Source organism: Triticum dicoccoides, chromosome 3A (genome assembly GCF_002162155.2).
Source record: "Triticum dicoccoides isolate Atlit2015 ecotype Zavitan chromosome 3A, WEW_v2.0, whole genome shotgun sequence".
Classification (NCBI taxonomy): Eukaryota; Viridiplantae; Streptophyta; class Magnoliopsida; order Poales; family Poaceae; genus Triticum; species Triticum dicoccoides.
The window spans coordinates 623,289,063-623,293,912 of NC_041384.1; positions in this window are offsets into that span (position 1 = coordinate 623,289,063).

Genomic DNA, 4,850 nt, shown 5'->3' on the forward strand with positions numbered 1-4,850 from the left:
TCAGGTTTATCCCGAACACCCCAGCACTCATGGCATGGGGGCAGAAGCCGAGGACTAGCCATCTCTCAGATTGGATAAACAGCCAAACAGAAGGAAATATTTTAAATTCACACAAGCGTTGCATAGCGCATATGAAACAAGTTTTCATCATACAGGATCACACGAGCAAGTTTACTCAAATATTACATCCTTTGAACATTCGTCCGCTACAAGACGGGCACCCTTCAGGACACCCTCATAATAAATTTCGAGGGTGCGATGTGAAGGAAATATGCCCTAGAGGCAATAATAAAGTTATTATTTATTTTCTTATATCATGATAAATGTTTATTATTCATGCTAGAATTGTATTAACCGGAAACATAATACATGTGTGAATACATAGACAAAAACAAAGAGTCACTAGTATGCATGTACTTGACTAGCTCGTTAATCAAAGATGGTTATGTTTCCTAACCATAGATATGAGTAGTCATTTGATTAACGGGATCACATCATTAGGAGAATGATGTGATTGACTTGACCCATTCCGTTAGCTTAGCACTTGATCGTTTAGTTTGTTGCTATTGCTTTCTTCATAACTTATACATGTTCCTATGACTATGAGATTATGCAACTCCCGTTTACCGGAGGAACACTTTGTGTGCTACCAAACATCACAACGTAACTGGGTGATTATAAAGGTGCTCTACAGGTGTCTCCGAAGGTACTTTTTGGGTTGGCGTATTTCGAGATTAGGATTTGTCACTCCGATTGTCGGAGAGGTATCTCTGGGCCCTCTCGGTAATGCACATCACTCAAGCCTTGCAAGCATTGCAACTAATAAGTTAGTTGCAGGATGATGTATTACGGAACGAGTAAAGAGACTTGCCGGTAACGAGATTGAACTAGGTATTGAGATACCGACGATCGAATCTCGGGCAAGTAACATACCGATGACAAAGGGAACAACATATGTTGTTATGCGGTCTGACCGATAAAGATCTTCGTAGAATATGTAGGAGCCAATATGAGCATCCAGGTTCCGCTATTGGTTATTGATCGGAGACATGTCTCGGTCATGTCTACATAGTTCTCAAACCCGTAGGGTCTGCACGCTTAAAGTTCGGTGATGATTGTAATTAGGGTTTTTGTGTTTTGATGTACCGAAGGTTGTTCGGAGTCCCGGATGTGATCACGAACATGACGAGGAGTCTCGAAATGGTCGAGACATAAAGATTGATATATTGGAAGCCTATATTTGGTATCGGAAACGTTCCGGGTGAAATCAGGATTTTACAGGAGTACCGGGGGGTTACCGGACCCCCCCTGGGGGGTTATTAGGCCTACATGGGCCATAAGGGAGAAGAGGAGGGCCGGCCAGGGCAGGTCGCGCGCCCCCTCCCCCCCTAGTCCGAATAGGACAAGGAAGGGGGGGCGGCGCCCCCCTTTCATCTTTCTCCCTTCCTCCTTCCTTTTCCAACAAGGCAAGAGGGGGAGTCCTACTCCCGGTTGGAGTAGGACTCCTCCAGGCGCACCCATAGGGCCGGCCGCACCTCCCCCTCTCCCTCCTTTATATACTGAGGCAAGGGGCACCCCATGACACACAAGTTGATCCTCGTGATCGTTCCTTAGCCGTGTGTGGTGCCCCCTTCCACCATATTCCACCTCGGTCATATCGTAGCGGTGCTTAGGCGAAGCCCTGCGTCGGTAGAACATCATCACCTTCATCATGCCGTCGTGCTGACAAAACTCTCCCTCAATGTTTTGCTGGATCGGAACTTGAGGGACGTCACCGAGTTGAACGTGTGCAGAACTCGGAGGTGCCGTACGTTCGGTACTTGGATCGGTCGGATCGGGAAGACGTGCGACTACTTCCTCTATGTTGTGTCAACACTTCTGTTGCCAGTCTACGAGGGTACATAGATAACACTCTCCCCTCTCGTTGCTATGCATCACCATAATCTTGCATGTGCGTAGGAATTTTTTTGAAATTACTACGTTCCCCAACAGTGGTATCAGAGCCTAGGTTTTATGCGTTGATGTTGTGCACGAGTAGAACACAAGTGAGTTGTGGGCGATATAAGTCATACTGATTACCAGCATGTCATACTTTGGTTCGGCGGTATTGTTGGATGAAGCGGCCTAGACCGACATTACGCGTACGCTTACGCGAGACTGGTTCTACCGACGTGCTTTGCACACAGGTGGCTGGCGGGTGTCAGTTTCTCCAACTTTAGTTGAACCAAGTGTGGCTACGCCCGGTCCTTGCGAAGGTTAAAATAGCACCAACTTGACAAACTATCGTTGTGGTTTTGATGCGTAGGTAAGAACGGTTCTTGCTAAGCCCGTAGCAGCCACGTAAAACTTGCAACAACAAAGTAGAGGACGTCTAACTTGTTTTTGCAGGGCATGTTGTGATGTGATATGGTCAAGACATGATGCTAAATTTTATTGTATGAGATGATCATGTTTTGTAACCGAGTTATCGGCAACTGGCAGGAGCCATATGGTTTTCGCCTTATTGTATGCAATGCAATTGCGCTGTAATGATTTACTTTATCACTGAGCGGTAGCGATAGTCGTGGAAGCATAAGATTGGCGAGACGACAACGATGCTATGATGGTGATCAAGTTGTCGCGCCGGTGACGATGGTGATCATGAAGGTGCTTCGGAGATGGAGATCACAAGCACAAGATGATGATGGCCATATCATATCACTTATATTGATTGCATGTGATGTTTATCTTTTATGCATCTTATCTTGCTTTGATTGACGGTAGCATTATAAGATGATCCCCCACTAAATTATCAAAGTATAAGTGTTCCCCCTGAGTATGCACCGTTGCGAAAGTTCTTCCTGCTGAGACACCACGTGATGATCAGGTGTGATAGGCTCTACGTTCAAATACAACAGGTGCAAAACAGTTGCACACGCGAAATACTCAGGTTTAACTTGACGAGCCTAGCATATAACAGATATGGCCTCGGAACACGGAGACCAAAAGGTCGAGCGTGAATCATATAGTAGATATGATCAACATATTGATGTTCACTATTGATACTACTCCATCTCACGTGATGATCGGACATGGTTTAGTTGATTTGGATCACGTGATCACTTAGAGGATTAGAGGGATATCTTTCTAAGTGGGAGTTCTTAAGTAATATGATTAATTGAACTTAAATTTATCATGAACTTAGTACCTGATAGTATCTTGCTTGTCTATGTTTGATTGTAGATAGATGGCTTGTGTTGTTGTTCCGTTGAATTTTAATGTGTTCCTTGAGAAAGCAAAGTTGAAAGATGATGGTAGCAATTACACGGACTGGGTCCGTAACTTGAGGATTATCCTCATTGCTGCACAGAAGAATTACGTCCTGGAAGCATCGCTAAGTGCCAAGCCTGCTGCATGAGCGACACCAGATGTTATGAACGTCTGGCAGAGCAAAGCTGATGACTACTTGATAGTTCAATGTGCCATGCTTTACGGCTTAGAACCGGGTCTTCAACGACGTTTTGAACGTCATGGAGCATATGAGATGTTCCAGGAGTTGAAGTTAATATTTCAAGCAAATGCCCGGATTGAGAGATATGAAGTCTCCAATAAGTTCTATAGCTTCAAGATGGAGGAGAATAGTTCTGTCAGTGAACATATACTCAAAATGTCTGGGTATCATAATCACTTGACTCAACTGGGGGTTAATCTTCCTATTGATAGTGTCATTGACAGAGTTCTTCAATCACTGCCACCAAGCTACAAAAGCTTCGTGATGAACTATAATATGCAAGGTATGAATAAAACTATTCCTGAGCTCTTCGCGATGCTAAAAGCCGTGGAGGTAGAAATCAAGAAGGAGCATCAAGTGTTGATGGTCAATAAGACCACCAGTTTCAAGAAAAAGGGAAAAGGGAAGAAGAAAGGGAACTTCAAGAAGAACAGCAAACAAGTTGCTGCTCAGGAGAAGAAACCCAAGTCTGGACCTAAGCCTGAGACTGAGTGCTTCTACTGCAAGCAGACTGGTCACTGGAAGCGGAACTGCCCCAAGTATTTGGCGGATAAGAAGGATGGCAAAGTGAACAAAGGTATATGTGATATACATGTTATTGATGTGTACCTTACTAATGCTCGCAGTGGCACCTGGGTATTTGATATTGGTTCTGTTGCTAACATTTGCAACTCGAAACAGGGGCTACGGATTAAGCGAAGATTGGCTAAGGACGAGGTGACGATGCGCGTGGGAAATGGTTCCAAAGTCGATGTGATCGCGGTCGGCACACTACCTCTACATCTACCTTCGGGATTAGTATTAGACCTAAATAATTGTGATTTGGTGCCAGCGTTGAGCATGAACATTATATCCGGATCTTTTTGATGTGAGACGGTTATTCATTTAAATCAGAGAATAATGGTTGTTCTATTTATATGAGTAATATCTTTTATGGTCATGCACCCTTGAATAGTGGTCTATTTTTGATGAATCTCGATAGTAGTGATACACATATTCATAATGTTGAAATCAAAAGATGCAGAGTTGATAATGATAGTGCAACTTATTTGTGGCACTGCCGTTTAGGTCATATCGGTGTAAAGCGCATGAAGAAACTCCATACTAATGGACTTTTGGAACTACTTGATTATGAATCACTTGGTACTTGCGAACTGTGCCTCATGGGTAAGATGACAAAAACACCGTTCTCCGGTACTATGGAGAGAGCAACGGATTTGTTGGAAATCATACATACAGATGTATGTGGTCCAATGAATGTTGAGGCTCGTGGCGGATATCGTTATTTTCTCACCTTCACAGATGACTTAAGCAGATATGGGTATATCTACTTAATGAAACATAAGTCTGAAACATTTGA